The sequence below is a fragment of the Nicotiana tomentosiformis genome, chromosome 11 (assembly GCF_000390325.3).
Source record: "Nicotiana tomentosiformis chromosome 11, ASM39032v3, whole genome shotgun sequence".
In the NCBI taxonomy this organism is placed as follows: Eukaryota; Viridiplantae; Streptophyta; class Magnoliopsida; order Solanales; family Solanaceae; genus Nicotiana; species Nicotiana tomentosiformis.
The window spans coordinates 123,575,095-123,593,872 of NC_090822.1; the positions used below are offsets into that span (position 1 = coordinate 123,575,095).

General features: G+C 37.9%; 1 pseudogene; it reads left to right on the plus strand.

The window, feature by feature from the left end:
- Positions 1-9,584: 9,584 nt before the first annotated feature.
- LOC117280342 (uncharacterized) lies at positions 9,585-13,790 on the plus strand (annotated as a pseudogene).
- The last annotated feature ends 4,988 nt before the right edge of the window (positions 13,791-18,778 follow it).

The window sequence follows — 18,778 nt, forward strand, 5'->3', positions numbered from 1 at the left end:
CTTCACAACAACTGAAGCAGAATTTGATAGAATACCCTGTCGTTACCTGGGACGATGTACATAACTAGTATCAATCAAAAATCAGAGGCGAAGATGACCAACTCAGGGCCCCTTCAGAGTCTGTTTATCCCGTCATAACCCTCTATAGAGTCAAGAGAGACATCGATCATGAACCAAGATCAAACATGGATCGATATCTGCCATGTAATGGATATCAGAGGAGTAGTAGGTCCGGGAGGAACCCGCATAAGAAACGAAAGGATAAATGACCAAGGTCGAAGCAACCAGGGTCTCGTGACCAAAAACAGCTTCGACAGGTCCATCGGGCCTAAAGAAGCGGTGAGGCTGTCGGAATACAACTTTAATGTCAATGATGCTATCACCGTATCAACTATCAGGATAATCAAGGATACAAAATGGCCTCAACCTCTACAATCCAATCCAGATCAAAGGGATCCTAACCATATGTGAAAATATCACGGGACTCATGGTTATAGAAAGAAAATTGTCGACAACTGAGAGAAAAAGTAATCGAACTATTCAACAATGGGCACCTTCGAGAATTCTTGAGCGACCGGGCCAAGAATCATTTCAGGAATAAGTATTCTAACAAACAGACAGAACAGGAAGATACCAAACCTCAACACGTCATTAATATGATCATCGATGGAGTCGATATCCCACATGGGCCGATGTTGAAACGCACCAAAGTATCCAACACTAGGAAGAAACGAACTCAAGACTACATACCGGAAGGAATTTTATCTTTCAGCGATGAGGATCCGGAAGGGATCGTACAACCTCACAATGATGCACTGGTAATCTCTGTACTCGGAAATAAAACTCGAATTAAACGCGTGTTGATTGATCTAGGTAGATCGGCCAACATCATTCGGTCGAGGGTCGTGGACCAGCTCAGTCTACAAGACAAAATCGTGCATGCATTACGAGTTCTAAACGGGTTCAACATGGTATGTGAAACCACCAAGGGGGAGATAATGTTACCGGTCCACACCACCAGAACCATAAGAGAGGCCACGTTTTATGTGATCGAACGAGACTTGAGGTATAACGCTCTTCTCGGAAAGCCGTGGAGTCGTAACATGATGGTAGTGCCCTCAACTCTTCACCAAGTGTTAAAATTCCCTACTCCGGGAGAGGGGGATTAAGACAATATATGAGGAACAACCGGTCACAAAATAAATATTTGCAGTCAAAGAAGTGATTCCAATATCAACGCTCGCAACATCGAATGAACCGAATTCGGGAGCAAACCAAGAGGCCAAATAGCAGTCACTGATAACAGCCTCGACCCAACTGGATAAGCAGAGGAATTATGAAGATGATGATTACGTGGTTCCTCGATCTTTTATAATCCCCGATGACTCCAACGCAACCATATCAACGGTCGAAGAGCTGGAACAAGTTATATTGATCGAACATCTACCCGATCGGCAGGTATACCTGAGCACGGGGTTAACTCCCGAGCTCAAGTAAAAACTTATTCAATTTCTTGTAGCTAATATAGATTGTTTAGCTTGGTCCCATCTTGATATGACATGGATCCCACCGGAGATAACCACTCGCAAGCTAAGCATGAACCCGAAAATCAATCCGGTCAAGCAGAACAAGAGGCCCCAGTCAGAGGTCAAACATGTTTTTATCAAGAATGAGGTATCTAAACTCCTTAAAATAGGGTCCATTCGGGAGGTTAAATACCCGAATTGGTTAACAAACCTAGTGTTAGTCCCTAAAAAAGAGGACAAATTAAGAATGTGCGTAGATTATAAGGATCTGAACAAAGCATGTCCAAAAGACTCTTTCCCTATGCCTAACCCTCAGTCTTCTCGATGCCTATTCCGGGTACAACCAAATATGGATGGACCAGAATGATCAGGAAAAAACCTCATTCATCACTAAGTACGACACGTACTGCTATAACATGATGCCATTCAGATTAAACAATGCCGGTGCCACTTATCAACGCCTAGTAAATCGGATATTTGAGGAAAAAATAGGAAAATCGATGGAGGTTTACATTGATGATATGTTGGTTAAGTATCTTCGAGTAGAGGACCATTTAAAATATTTACAGGAAACCTTCAGCATATTAAAGAAGTACAATATGAAGCTGAACCTGGAAAAATGTGCGTTCAAAGTCAGATCAGGTAAATTACTCGGGTTCATGGTATCCAACTAAGGAATCGAGATCAATCCCGACAAGATCAAAGCCATCGAAGATATCACGGTTGTGAACAACGTAAAGGTCGTGCAAAGGCTTACCGGGCGCATAGCCACCCTGGGCGATTTATTTGGAGGTCGTTCGTTAAAAGCCACCAATTCTTCTCACTATTGAAAAAGAAGAATAACTTTTCATGGACTCCTGAATGCAAACGAGCTTTGGAGGAGCTAACGAGGTACTTATCGAGCTCGTCGCTTCTTCACACACCAAAGACAGACGAACAACTGTACTTGGTGGTCTCGGAGATATCGGTAAGTGGAGTCCTAGTTCGGGAAGAACAAGGTACGCAATTTCCAATTTATTATATTAGTATGACCTTAGGTGAGGCCAAAACTAGTTACCCTCACCTAGAAAAACTGGTGCTCGCCTTTCTAAGCGCCTCCAGGAAGCTAACAACCATATTTCCAATGTCACCCCATATATGTCGTAACAACTTACCCGTTAAGGAACGTTATGCATAAGCCCGAACATCTAAAGAGGTATCCTTATTAACTCGTCCCATGAGGAAATATTTATAGACGGTTCATACGCATAACTGAAGTACAAAGGTTGAAGTTTTTAGTTTATCACTTGTTTATCTATTTTTTTTATTTTCTTTTTACGGGGTTTAGCTGAGCTTTAATTCTCTTGCTTTAAGTTACCTCAATACAAATTCATTTTCATGTTATTTCTCTAACTTATTCGTTTGTTTATATATAGGAGAGACATCCAGGAGAAGACAAGTAATATCAAGAAAAAGGAATACTGAAAAAATAGAAAATATCATTAAGCAGATATTAGAAAAATTCTTGCAACGGATAAACACATATTGGAAGGAGGATCACAGAAAGAAAAAGCAACCTCACAACATTCAAAAGAGGACGATATAGATAAAGACTCGGATATTGGATATTATGAAAATGAAGATGATGACTCTGGAATGAGCTTTGATTTAGTGGTTCTGCAAAATTTGTATACATGAAAAAAGAAAGAAGAGACATTGTTTATCCTTAAAAATTAATAACAATTGAATTTGTACCCGATTTTAAGGATATGTGGACTAATTCAATACAAGTAATCAATAGCTCTAAATAGGTGAATTGAAGATAGAATAAATAACCAAACCAGTTATGATGTTAGGCCCAAGCTTGGGTCTGAGCTTAGTGACTGTTCTGCCCTCAGTTCGAAGCCAAATACTTATGATGAACTACGGGCAGAAATAAGAACTTTTCAAATAACTCTTAGAAGCAAAGAAAACAAATGTATATTGCCTTGATATACGTGTTATAGTATGTTTTTGGAATAAATATCACTCCATTTATATAGTAGTAGAGTTTCATTCCTAGTATAACTCTAAAAAAGGTAAAATTCTTTCGTTAATCACTGATCCGCTGTCGATACGGGCCGAGATCCACATCGTGATATCTGGTTGGGCACGGATATCACAGATATTTATTCATCATGTGCGGACATTTGGTAATGCTTTCTGAGGTCTTGGAGCTCGAACCGAATTCGGGGGGTGTAGTCGATGGCTCCGGTGGCAGATGCTTTGTTCAGACCTTGGTACGAGAGGTTCCTAGCTTCGATTCTGATTTTTTATAGTTATGTTCTTGCTTCGTTTGCCCCACGGAGAAATCAGGGTGCTCACTGGCCCCGTTTTTACCCGTATACAAATAGTTCCCTCGTTTCTCAGAGAGGAGGTTTGACGAAATGATGAGAAAAGATAGATGTTCTCCGATTCCTTCCTTCGTATGCTACAACCGAAAAAATGAAGAAGTCAAAATGTCCCATCAATTACGTAGTTCTGATTTTGGGCACGTGTCAACTATCGGCTGGTTCCTCCGAATACGAAGCGTCGCGTGCTTGTCCTATAAAAGCTTCTACCCTTTGCTCTTTTTCCACTTCCAATCAGGCTTCTACCTTCAAATTTCCCGGCTATTATCAACTTCTTTCAAACTTTCATATATTTCCCTTTGATCTTCAAATCTTCAGAATTGTTCTTAGGTTCCTACCCATATTTGCTTCAAATCTTTAAGTCTTCATACTTTTTTCTTCAGTCTTTAAACTTGCTCCTTCAAATCTCTATACCTTTTCTCTAAATTTTCAAGCTTTCTCTATACTAATGGCTAAAACTTCCGAGTAAGTTCCTCAACAGGATGCCTCTTCATCTTCCCATCCGGTCGCCTGTACCGAAGCGGCTGCTCTCGAAATGGTCGTCCTCGAGACAGATTCTCCCGAAGTGGCTGCCACCGAACTGGCCCCCGAGCCCCCTTGAAAAGCTTTATTCCCGGGGGTTGTTCAATTGCAGACGACTTCAAGGTCGAGAAGGCCTCTTCCAAACAAGACCTAGGTGAATGTGCATTGAGATATATATGCTCTGTCACCGAAGATAGATGCCCACTGTCCGAGAGGATTGTAAATGGGGAGATAAGGACGTGGTAGTCCCCGGGCCCAAGACAAAATCACTACCCATGTGGAGGGGTATTTAAGTGTTTACACTTATCCCTTCACGATGGGCCCGGTAGACCTAGTTGTTTTGGATTTTTACAAGAGATACGGGATGTTCTTGGGAAAATCCACCCGTCTCTATGGAGGATCATGATACTCCACCGTTATTTTGTGAATAACACCGAGTCTCATTGGTTCACCATCGACCACCTGCTCCATCTATATAGTCCTCGAATTTTCTAAGGGGACTAATCAAGCTTACTTGCTGGGCCAGCAAGGCCCCCTTTTTGAGCATTAACAAGGATCGAGACCGAGGCTGGCAGGGACGCTTTGTTCGGGTGAAGACCGAAGATATAATAACCCCCATCCCCCGAGTTTATGCCATTCCCCAAAAAATGGAATGTATCTCGTAAGTGCAGTCTTTCCTTAAGTGTCAATTCTTACTCATTTCCATTTTCATCATTTGTATTTGTGGTTGCGCAGCTGTTGCCCGGGTTCCAAATGCGGTCCCCCGGCTCAAGGAGTTGATCGAAGGCATCTACAAATATATGTCATACTTCGAGCGCTCATGTCGCAAGCTTTCGAAGGGCCGATGAGAGGCACGTTCTCATGGTAATGTTCTCCTTTGAATAGACATTACCGTGCTCTTAACTTACGTAACACTGACCTTTTTTTTTATTTCACAGGTTTGCCTAAGACCACCGAAATTAGTCCGTTAGAAGGTGATAAGGACATGTCCTTATCCGTTGATCCCTATGTTACGGGACAATCCGGGGCTTCAGTGGTGGAAAAGAAGAAGAGGAAAAGAAAATCTTCAGGCCTCCCGGGTTATGAGGTGAAGCCAAAGAAGAGGGTGGTTCGTAAGACCAAGAAGAATACCGGCTCCAGGGTACTAGATTCCGACTCACTTCTCCGGCTCAGGGATGATTTGGAAGAAGATGTCATTTTTGTTGCCCATGGATCGACCCCTCCTGGGGAGCAGGCGGCAATCGAAGGGGAGATTCGTGAGGCTAACCACCCTTAGTCTCTAGAGGTCGATACGGGTATAAGGGATGAGACCGGTTCTGCACCGAAGGAAGCGATCAGTTTAATAGAAATAATGGGGACGCCCTCTTACACTGTGTCCATACTTGAGGAGGCCCAAGCAGGAAAAGAGGAGTCAAGTGAAGGAGCCCATGGTGCGGATGGCCCCCTTCATTCCTTCTGCAATGGCGTGGATTCGTCTACTTTGGAAGATATTTTCGGGCTGGCGACCTGGATATCCTGAATAAGGATGTATCTTCATAAGCTGGAGGGCCGAGTTCAATCCCAAAGTTGGTTAATTAGTTTCCCGCTTTGAGTGTGGACCCTGGTCGCAAGAGAGCAGTTATTCTTACTGTCCAGATGGATGCCTGGGTTCTATCTACTCTCGTGGGAATAGCCTGCTACCTCCAATGTACAATGGCCGAGGAAGACCGGGCAAAGATGAACAAGGTGTATGTGTCGTGTCTTTTAAATGAGGCGCAGCAGGCGCTAAACCTGGTAAGACATAGCTACGTCTTCTTGAATATTACTTAGGTTTTGATATCTCTCACGACTTTCATTGTTTTGCAGGCCTCGGTAATTCACCATGAGAGTATCCTCCAGTATCGCGGTGAGGTCAACTAGCTCGAGCTCCAGCTCAAGTAGCAGGTTCGAAAGCAGGATATGTATAAGTTACTCAGCGAACAACAAGACAGGTCCGTCAAGGACCTTCCAGCCGAGCTAGATAGGTCTTAGAAGGAAGCTTCAACCCTGAGGCGGAAACATGCCGACCTGGTAAATAAGGTAAAGGTCTTTCAACTTATAAACGAGGAAAAAGTCATGGTGGTTAACAAAACAACCTCGCAGGTCCAACAGAAGATCAACTAGATCGACCAACTCCGAATCTAGATGAACGAGATTCAAGCCACGACCGACGATGGAAGAGCAAAATGGACCAGTTGGCTTTGGAGAAGGAAACCGCCCTGTACCACCCCAAATATTTAATAATATTTATATTTTCGATTGGGCATCTTTATAATGAGGAGATAGTTATACTTCACACTTCCTAAACGTGAAATTTACAATACATGAAAATTCCTTACTCTAGGTTGTGTTAATATTGACAAAGAAGTTCCATGGTGTTGCTATGTGTAACACTTAATATTATTTTGATGAATTGTTGTTAAATACATTATAATTATATTTTTGGGCTACCACCCTTTTGTATTTATCTAAGGATATTTAGTAGTTGGGCAGCCATTTTTATTTCATATTTATCCAAAATTCTTCAAGATAACTTTGATTGACTTAGTCTTCCATAAACTTCCCATTTTCATTCTTTCAAGAAAAAGAAAACCTATGCCCTCTCTCCTTCTTATCACCTGAAAACTTCATGAAAATCACCATAAATTTCCACTAAACCAACCAACAAAATTCGTTCTTGGTGAAGCTCAAGTTGCTCATCTCTTTTGTGGTAAGTTACTAAACCCGTTTTTACACTAGACAACTATTAATGTTTTCTTCATATATTTTTGTATCGAGTTCCGTATTAAGTGATATAAGACTTTCTTAAAAGCTATTTCATATATCTATAACTCTTATGAAGGAACCAAAATGAGGTTTGTCTTTTATTTACCCAAAAATAGGTGATGAAGTACAGGGCAAGTGCTGCCCAGATTTTCTATTTTACAAACCCTCCCTGTACTACTGTTAGTACGTTTAGCATAATATTTTGTACAAAATTGATATCGGGGTGATTAAAGATGTTATGAAACACTAAGACACATATCTACAACTCTAAAGAAGACCACACACTCTAGTGTGTCCTTTTTCATATTCAAATCTGAGTCATAACACGAGACAATGATGCTGTCCAGAATTTCTGTTTCAAACATTTTGGGTAATTTTCACCAATATCATGTTTAATTTGACATGTTAAATTACTGAACTTATATAGATATTTTATTATGTATTTAAGGTATATATATCCTTGTAAAATCTAAGGGGAAGTGTTTGAGGAAGTGGACGGATTTGGTTTGTCTAGGGCGTAGACGATTCGAACGTCCTGAAGTTGTGGTTGAACTATTTTGTGGTAAAACACCAAGGTTTGTGTATAAACTTTGTACTCTTTTTACTTGCTGGAATATTTTAAAATAACCTCATATTTTATTTTTATTGTCTTCAATTAATAGCATTGTATTCGTGTTATATCAAGTATCGCAAGATATTTGCTAAATCGCCCACTCGTATGGATTGTTTGATCATTTTGCATTCTTGTTGGGACTTTGTCCTTCTTGTGGAAGTGACTTTGTCACTCATCTTGGCATGCCTCTTAATTTGGATCTTTTTCCATTTTGACTTTGGATTTATAGTTCGTCTGAAATTATGAAACTTGTCTGTGTTAAGAATGAACTAGGAAGCCATTTTTAATATGGTTCTTGATTCTCTTGACTATTGGGTTTTGACCCTACTTGATTTGGGACTTCGGTCCATCTTGATATCTGATTATGCTTAGTGTAATGGCATGACGTACATGTTGGGCGAAAAGTGGATATTTTACAAGCTTTCTTGGATTGATTGTAAATGCTTTCTCAACTCTTGAATCTTGAACATTGTTATTGATATTTGAAAATACTTTAAGGGTTGATATTTGATACTTTTGATATATTTGTTTGCTTGTTTTAAATTATGTTTCATTTGATCTACCTATGACTGAAAATGAGAATTGAAGAAGTTAATAGATCCAAGCCCAAAGTTTAGACGCCACTAAGCTTTATGCTTAGCGATAGTTGTTTTCCATCGTCGGTAATGTAGATGATGAAATTTGAATACGGCCTTATGAAGTAGTCTTTTTGGGAGCACTTATGGAGATCACATTTGTATATGCACCATGATTTTGTATAGTTTTGGGATTTGTACATGATATATATGTCACACTTATGTATGTTATTTAGAGGCTTGGATATTAAGACCAAAATCTTGTAACTTGAATTTGGTAACTTATTTTCCTGTTTTAAGGTGTGTTAATAACTCAAGTATTGTAATATGTTAAATTTATACTTTGTCTTATATATATGTACAAAGGAGAAAACTAGTTTTCCTTTTTATAAACGATAGTTTGAAATTTATGTACAATACAAACTTGCAGTGATGTCGAATGAAAGTATAATTTTGTTAGAAAGTTTCTTTAATATGTTGATTTTTCAAGAAGGGTTGTATCACCTTATGTTGAAATTTTGACATTGTATTTCATTTTAAAAAATAAAATAAAAATTATGAAGAGTATTTTCAAAAATAAAAATATTGCACTTTGGACCTCATCGCATGGGCCTGTTTCCGCTACTTAATTATTTTGAATATTTTTATTATTTATATCTTCTTAATGGTGTAAGTAGTAAATTTGATTTGTTTCGCAAGTAGCACTCTCCCAAAGGGGTTTGCTACAAGTTTTGGTATCAGAGCCTAGGTTTGTGATTCTAGGATTTTTGTTGTGATCGTACCTAATATTTTTGTTATTTTCTTTCTTGAAAATAACTTGGAGATTATAAAATTTTGCATACTTGTTTAATATAATTTGATGTATTACTTGTACATATGCCTCATGTACATGTCCCTAATGCAGTGTGATCTTATCTTTTATAGGAATTTTAATATGGCCTCTTCTTCGAATAGAGATATTGAATCCGTTGATGAAAGTCAAGTCCATTATAATGCTCCACCTCACCTCCAAGAAGGAGATGAGGTACCTTTGCCTAACCTAAATCATCATCGTGTTAGTGAAAATGAAGTGGGCAATAATCCAAGAGTAATGGGTCATAGTACTCTTATTATGACTCCTCCATTTCAGATGGTTGAGTTCTTTCGTCACTTGGCTGGGACAATGTCAGAACCTAGTGAAATGAATTTTTAGAAGATGAGGGAAAAGGGTGGAGTTGAATTTGAAGGCACCACTGATCCCACAGTAGCTGAACAATGGATAGAGCGCATACAGATGGTCTTTGAACAACTAGAGTGTACTAATGCTGCCAAATTTAAGTATGTTATCTCTCTTTTACAAAAAGATGCTTATGATTGGTGGGTAAGTGTACCAAATGCAAAAGCAATACCTCCAGTGCTGACTTGGGATGATTTTGTGAAAGCATTTCGTGTGTAATATGTCCCTCATATCTACTGTGATGCAAAGAAAACAAAGTTTCTGAATTTAAGATAAGGGAGTATGTCTATTGCAGAGTATCAACAAAACTTTCTAAGGCTTTCTCGCTATGCTGGAGGTATTATTGATGGTGAAAGAGACAAGTGCAGAAGATTTGAAGAGGGTTTGAATGGTTACATTCAAAAATCTGTGGCAATCTTGCAACTTGGGGATTTTTCCAAGCTAATTTCAGCAGCTCTTACTTGGGAACGAATTGACAAGGAAGAAGCTACTAGGAGAGAAAATAAGTTTAGGAAGGGTAATTCAGATTATGGCGGTCCACCCAAGAAGGGAAAGTTTGACTATTCCAAGATTGAAAGTGCACAGAAGTCATCAAATCATAAGAAGAATAAACCAAATTTCTATACTGCTAGTACTCCAAGTTATGGCCAAGGCAAAACTTATACACCTACTTGTGCACAGTGCGGAAAGAATCACTATGGTGCCTGCAGAAGAGCTTCTGGTGCTTGTTTTAATTGTGGAAGTATGGATCATAAAGTGAAGAATTGGCCTAATCCTAATCATCTTTCGTATACACATACAGAGGGTTCAGTTCAAAAGCCTATCACTACTCATTCTCAAGCTAATAGCGGTGCAAGACTTAGAAATATGCAAGCGGCGGGTTCAGGTGGAGCTAATCAGGCTAGTGGGTCGAGATCTACTGCACGAGTCTATGATATGAGGCAGAAGAATGACCAAGATGGCCCGGACGTGGTTGTTGGTAAATTTTACTTATTTGGCATATCTGTTGTTACATTATTTGATCCTGGATCTTCACACTCTTATGTTTGCTCATCACTTGCATTTCCTGATACTATTAAATCTGTGAGACTTGACTTTGATGTGCTGGTCACGAGTCCATTAGGTCATCAGGCTATTGTTAACAGGATTTACCGAGATTGTCCATTCATGATTCAAAATCTGGTCTTCCCTGCATACTTGCTTAAAATGCCCTTCCAAGACTATGATGTTATTGTTTGTATGGATTGGCTATATAGGCACTATGCATTGGTTGATTGTAGGTTGAAGCAAGTGACTTTTAGAACTCCTACATACTCACACATAGTAGCTCAAGGAAAAAGATCATTGACAACTAATATTATTTCTACGGTCTTGGCAAGGAAGATGATTTATCAAGGTTGTGATGCCTATCTTGCTCATATAGTCGATACACGATTGGGGAGTCCAAGTCTTAATGACATACCAACCGTGTGCGACTTTCCCGTTGTATTTCCTGATGATCTTCCTGGGTTGCCTCCAGAAAGGGAGATTGAATTTCCTATATAGCTTGTCCCTGGAACTACCCCTATTTCTATCGCTCCTTATAGAATGGCTCCAGCTGAATTAAAAGAGTTGAAGGCTCAATTGCAAGAACGTTTTGAGAAAGGTTTTATCCGTCCCAGTATTTCGCCTTGGGGAGCTCCTATTTTATTTGTGAAAAAAACGATGCCACTCTTAGGCTTTGAATTGATTACTGACAGCTAAACAAGGTAACAATCAAGAACAAATACCCACTGCCTAGAATCGATGACTTGTTTGACCAACTGAAGGGTGCCAGCTTGTTCTCAAAAATTAACTTGAGGTCTGGCTATTATCAGTTGCGCGTGAGGGAGCAAGATGTTCCTAAAACTGCTTTTAGGACCAGGTATGGCCATTATGAATTTTTGGTAATTCCATTTGGTTTGACAAATGCTCCCGATGCATTTATGGATCTAATGAACCGTGTATTCAAGTCTTATCTTGATCAATTTATGGTGGTGTTTATTGATGACATTTTAGTCTATTCCAAGAATAGAGAAGATCATGATAAGCATCTTCGGATTATCATGCAAATTCTGAAAGAGAGGCAACTATACGCGAAGCTTTCCAAATGTGAATTTTGGCTGAGTGAAGTGGCATTTTTAGGGCATATTGTATCAGTTGAAGGTGTGAAGATTGATCCTAGAAAGATTCAAGCTATTGTTGATTGGAAACCTCCTAAAACTCCAACTAAGATCGGAAGTTTCTTGGGTTTAACAAGATACTATAGGAGGTTCGTGAAGGGCTTCTCTATTATAGCTTCTCCTTTGACCAAACTTTTGGGGAAAGACGCCAAATTTGTGTGGGATGATAAGTGTCAAGAGAGCTTTGAAAAGCTCAAACCCTTGTTGACACAAGCTCCAATACTTTCTTTGCCAGCTGAAGGGAAAGATTATGTAGTATACAATGATGCATCTCACTTGGCTTGGGTTGTGTTTTGATGCAAGAAGGGAAAGTAATTGCTTATGCCTCTCGAAAGTTGAAATCGCATGAGTTGAATTATCCTACTCACGATCTTGAACTTGCTGCCATTATTTTTGCCTTAAAAATTTGGAGGCATTACTTGTACGGGGAGAAATGTCACATATTTACTGATCACAAGAGTTTGAAGTACTTGGGTACACAAAAAGAGTTAAACTTGAGACAATGTAGATGGATTGAACTCATCAAAGATTATGATTGCATGATTGATTATCATCCTGGTAAAGCTAATGTGGTTGCAGATGCGTTGAATCGCAATTCCCTGGCAAGTTTAACTCTAAGTCCTTTGCCCTTGCTTCTTAAATTAAGAGCCATGAATGTTTGTCTTTCATTTAATTCTAATGGTTCTATCATTGCTAATTTTCAAGTCAATCCAATCTTACTTGAGCAGGTCCAAGAAGCGCAGAAGTTAGATGAGAAGCTTGTGAAACGGGTTGAAGAAGTCCAAAATAGAAGAGTCTCAGAATTTACATTGAAGAAAGATGATACATTATTATATAAAAATAGGTTGTGTGTTCCTAATGATGATGAATTGAGGAAGTAGATCTTGATTGAAGCACATAGTTCGCCTTATGCAATGCATCCTGAAGGTACTAAAATGTATCAGACCATCAAGGAGCACTACCGGTGGAGTGGTATGAAGAAAGACATTGCAGAGTAGATTTCTAAATGCTTGGTATGTCAACAAATAAAAGCTGAACATCAAGTCCCAGCTTGTCTACTGCAACCCTTGTCAATACCTGAGTGGAAATGGGAAAGGATAACGATGGACTTTGTTTTTGGACTTTCACGCACTCAAAGGAATCATGATGCAATTTGGGTCATTGTAGATAGACTAAATAAGAGTGCTCATTTCTTGGCAATCAGAATGGACTACTTACTAGAACGTTTGGCATAATTATACATTAATGAGATTGTGAGGATGCATGAAATCCCTGTTTCTATTTTGTCTGATAGAGATCCAAGGTTTACATCTAGATTTTGGTCTAGCTTGCAAGAAGTTTTGGGTTCTAGGTTGAATTTTAGTACCATTTTCCATCCACAAACAGACGGCCAGTCTGAGAGGGTAATACAAATATTGGAGGATATGCTTCGAGCCTCCATTATTGAGTTTGAGGGTAGTTGGGGAAAACACTTAGCCCTGATGGAATTTGCTTACAATAATATCTACTAATCAAGTATAGGCATGCCTCCTTATGAAGCTTTGTATGGGAAAAAATACAGAACGCCTCTTTATTGGAACGAGGTTGGTGAAAGAAAATTGGTGAGTCCTGAGATTGTTTAACAAAGTGAAGATAAGGTAAAAATCATCAAGGATCACTTAAAATTGCCTCAAACAGACAAAAGTCTTATGTTGATCTTAAGAGACATGAAATTGAGTATAAAGTGGGTGATAAGGTATTTTTAAAGGTTTCTCCATAGAAGAAGATTATGATATTTGGCCAAAAAGGTAAACTTAGTCCACGATTTATTGGACCTTATGAAGTGCTTGAGAGAGTTGGCCCAGTTGCTTATAAACTAGCTCTTCTACCAGAGTTAGACAAGATCCATAACGTCTTCCATGTTTCTATGCTTAGAAGATACCTCTCAGATCCATCTCATGTTCTTCCTATTGAATCTATTGAGGTCAATCCTGATTTGACATAAGGAGAAGAACCAATCCAAATCTTAACGCGTGAGTTAAATGAGCTTAGAAATAAGAGCATCCCCTTAGTGAAAGTTCTTTGGAGAAATTATTCTGGCGAAGAAGCTACCTGGGAGTGAGATGAAGATATGCGAGTTCAATATCCACATTTGTTTAGGGACTAGTACCAGGTAAATTTCGGGACGAAATTTATTTAAGGGGGAGAGAGTTGTAACACCCTAAATTTTTACTAATATTTGCATTTTCGATTGAACATCTTTATAATGAGGAGATATTTTTAATAAGTACTTCCTAAACGTGAAATTTACAATACATGAAAATTCATTACTCTAGGTTGTGTTAATATTGACAAAGAAGTTTCATGGTGTTGATGTGTGTAACACTTAATATTATTTTGATGAATTGTTGTTAAATATATTATAATTAAGTTTTTGGGCTACCACCCTTTTGTATTTATCTAAGGATATTTAGTAGTTGGACAGCCATTTTTATTTCATATTTATCCAAAATTCTTAAAGATAACTTTGATTGACTTAGTCTTCCATAAACTTTCCATTTTCATTCTTTCAAGAAAAGAAAAACCCCTACCCTCTCTCCTTCTTATCACTTGAAAACTTCATGAAAACCACCATAAATTTTCACTAAACCAACCAACAAAATTCGTTCTTGGTGAAGCTCAAGTTGCTCATCTCTTTTGTGGTAAGTTACTAAACCCGTTTTTACACTAGATAACTATTAATGTTTTCTTCATATATTTTTGTATCGAGTTCCGTATTAAGTGATATAAGACTTTATTAAAAGCTATTTCATATATCTATAACTCTTATGAAGTAACCAAAATGTGGTTTGTCTTTTATTTACCCAAAAATAGGTGATGAAGTACAGGGCAAGTGCTGCCCAGATTTTCTATTTTACAAACCCTCCCTGTACAAAATTGATATTGGGGTGATTAAATATGTTATGAAACACTAAGACACATATCTACAACTCTAAAGAAGACCACACTCTAGTGTATCCTTTTTCATATTCAAATCTGAGTCATAACACGAGACAATGATGCTGTCCAGAATTTCTGTTTCAAACATTTTGGGTAATTTTCACCAATATCATGTTTAATTTGACATGTTAAATTACTGAACTTATACAGATATTTTATTATGTATTTAAGGTATATATATCCTTGTAAAATCTAAGGGGAAGTGTTTGAGGAAGTGGACGGATTTGGTTTGTCTAGGGCGTAGACGATTCGAACGTCCTGAAGTTGTGGTTGAACTATTTTGTGGTAAAACACCAAGGTTTGTGTATAAACTTTGTACTCTTTTTACTTGCTGGAATATTTTAAAATAACCTCATATTTTATTTTTATTGTCTTCAATTAATAGCATTGTATTCGTGTTATATCAAGTATCGCAAGATATTTGCTAAATCGCCCACTCGTATGGATTGTTTGATCATTTTGCATTCTTGTTGGGACTTTGTCCTTCTTGTGGAAGTGACTTTGTCACTCATCTTGGCATGCCTCTTAATTTGGATCTTTTTCCATTTTGACTTTGGATTTATAGTTCGTCTGAAATTATGAAACTTGTCTGTGTTAAGAATGAACTAGGAAGCCATTTTTAATATGGTTCTTGATTCTCTTGACTATTGGGTTTTGACCCTACTTGATTTGGGACTTCGGTCCATCTTGATATCTGATTATGCTTAGTGTAATGGCATGACGTACATGTTGGGCGAAAAGTGGATATTTTACAAGCTTTCTTGGATTGATAGTATACGATTTCTCAACTCTTGAATCTTGAACATTGTTATTGATATTTGGAAACACTTTAAGGGTTGATATTTGATACTTTTGATATATTTGTTTGCTTGTTTTAAATTATGTTTCATTCGAGTTACCTATGACTGAAAATAGGATTTGGAGAAGTTAATGGCTCCAAGCCCAAAGTTTAGACGCCACTAAACTTTATGCTTAGCGGTAGTTGTTTTTTTGTATCGTAGGTAATGTACGGGATGAAATTTGAAGACGGCCTTATGAAGTAGTTTTTTTTTGGGAGCACTTATGGAGATCACATTTGCATATGCACCATGGTTTTTGTATAGTTTGGGACTTGTACATGATATATATGTTACACTTATGTATGTTATTTGGAGGCTTGGATATTAAGACCAAAATCTTGTAACTTGAATTTGGTAACTTATTTTGCTGTTTTAAGGTGTGTTAATAACTCAAGTCTTGTAATATGTTAAATTTACACTTTGTCTTATATATATGTACAAAGGAGAAAATTAGTTTTCCTTTTTATTCCCGATAGTTTGAAATTTATGTACAATACAAACTTGCAGTGATGTCGAATGAAAGTATAATTTTGTTAGAAAGTTGCTTTAACGTGTTGATTATTAAAGAAGGGTTATATCACATTATGTTGAAATTTTGACATTGTATTTCATTTTAAAAAATAAAATAAAAATTATGAAGAGTATTTTCGAAAATAAAAATATTGCACTTTGGACTTCATCACATGGGCCTATTTTCGCTACTAAATTATTCTGAATATTTTATTTATTTATATTTTCTTAATATTGTAAGTAGTAAACTAGATTTGTTTCGTAAGTAGCACCCTCCCAAAGGGGTTTGCTACACGCCCAGACAAAGCTGGCATCAGTAGAGGTTCAACTTCGGGTGGTGAAGGAGCAAGCTGACAAGCGGTCCCAGCTGAATGATGATATCCGAGCACAGTTGAGCTCGATTGTCGCAGAGCGGGACGCCCTCTGTAGAGAGTACGAAGTATTGAAGTCCAAGTTGGAGACAACCTATGCCGATGCCGATGAGATGATGGCCTAATACAAGGACGATGTCGAAGCAGCCGAGGCTCAATGTCGAATACATGAGGTGGTTGTCTCGTAGGGAGACTCTCGAAGAGATTCACGCCCGAGGCTTCGACCTGTCAGCCTATATCGAGGAAGCAATAGAGTTTGAAGGCGAGGCGAAGAGGCTTTCCGAGCCTGAAGGTGCCGAAGGCTCCGAGGGTTATGAGGAATCCGAAGGCTCCTACAGTTCTGGTGACAAGTCGGGCCCCGGTGAAGATCATGCGTGAATGCCTTAGAACCTTTTTAATTTTGTCTTGTGTATATATTTTGTTTGTTTTGAGGTCGTTCTTGGTTGGGCCTTTGTAAATACATTCCGGAATATATAAAATTTCCCTTTCTGGCAATTTCGAGTCTCTATTTGTTTTAGCATCTTTTCACAATTTTTATTCTTGCAAATATTTCTAATACCTTAGCATAAAATCAAATATAGTAATAAGTCGTTCGCTTTTCAAAGGTTCGAACAGAGCCTGACTTCGAAGCTCGGGTCTGAGCTTAGTGACTGTTCTGCCCTCAGTTCGAAGCCAACTAGTTATGAAGAACTACGAGCAAAAATAAGAACTTTTGAAATAACTTTTAGAAGTAGAGAAAACAAATGCATATTGCCTTGATATGCGTGTTACAGTGTGTTTCTGGAATAAAAATCACTCCCTTTATATATTAGTAGAGTTTCATTCCTAGTATAACTCTAAAAAGGGTAAAAATCTTCTTTTTCGTTGATCATTGATCTGTTGTTGATACGGGCCGAGATCCACGATGTGATATCCGGTTGGGCACGGATATCACAAACTTTTGTTCATCATGTGCAGACGTTTGCTAATGCTTTCCGAGGTCTTGGAGCTCGAACCGGATCCATGGGCGTGGTTGATGGATCCAGTGGCAGGTGCTTTGTTCGGACCTTTGTACGAGAGGTTTCTAGCTTCGATTCTGATTTCTTGTAGTTGTGTTCTTACTTTGTTTGCCCCACCGAAAAATCGGGGTACTCACTGGATCTGTTTTTACCCGGATACAGACATAAATGTGAAGAATAATAGAAACAAAAAGATATAAATGAAGAAAATAGTAACAACGAGTTGTGTTTGTATTTTGTGCTATTATAATTTGTTATCTATAAATTACGATTCTAAAGCATAAAATTTAAATTGAATGCTTTAAAATAAAACATACATCCGCTTCTCGTGTTTGATATCGTCCTACTATCGGTTAGTGTCGCAATGGTGTCATAAACGGAACCCCTTTCATAAAATCTTGAGTCTGTCACTAATGTTGAGTACTGAATATGTATTATATTTATAGAAATTTAATCCTCACACTCTTTCTTAAGAATCTCAGAATTTTTTCCAAGCTAATATATGATTGAAGGGGCACTAGTTTGGAAGAAAACAAAAGTTAAAACTAAAAGAGACAGCAAAGTGAGAAAAAAAAAGAAGCACAAGAAGTTTTAAAAGCATTGGACGGCGGCGGGGTATGACGAGTTGTTTACTTCTCCTTATTTTGAATTTCCACTTTTTTCTGGCAAATAATATTATACTTACCTTTTTAAATATTATGTAATAGTTCTTTAACATATTTATTGTCATTTTAAAAAATGTTGATATGACTAAATGTGCCGTTTTTATTAGTCTTTTGTTTAATTAACTTGGCAAAACATCTGTTTCGAAGAAATTCCTTACGGAAAAAAGAACGAAACAGAATTGTGATTCAGGGTGTGTTTGGTATAACGGAAAATATTTTTCAAGAAAATGTTTTCTTGGAAAACAAGTAGTAATCTTATTTATTTTTTGGTGTTTGGTTCGCAAATTAAAGAAAATAACTTCTCAAGAATACTCATAAATAATTTAAATACAATAAACATGAAGCCAAAACTTTAGAACCAACAACCTTACGAACCCACAAATTCCATAAACTTCTGAACTACTAAATTTTCAAACCCGTAAACTCTATAATTTCTAAATCCGCAAACTGCCAAACACGTAAACCTCCGAACTCATAAACTTTGGAACTCATAAAATTTCGAACATATAAACTGAAAAATGAAAAACTAGAACTGAAAATATATAAAACAAATATAATTTTTTCCGCGAAGGGGAGGGTGGGTGGTGCAGAAAATTAAAAATACAAAAAA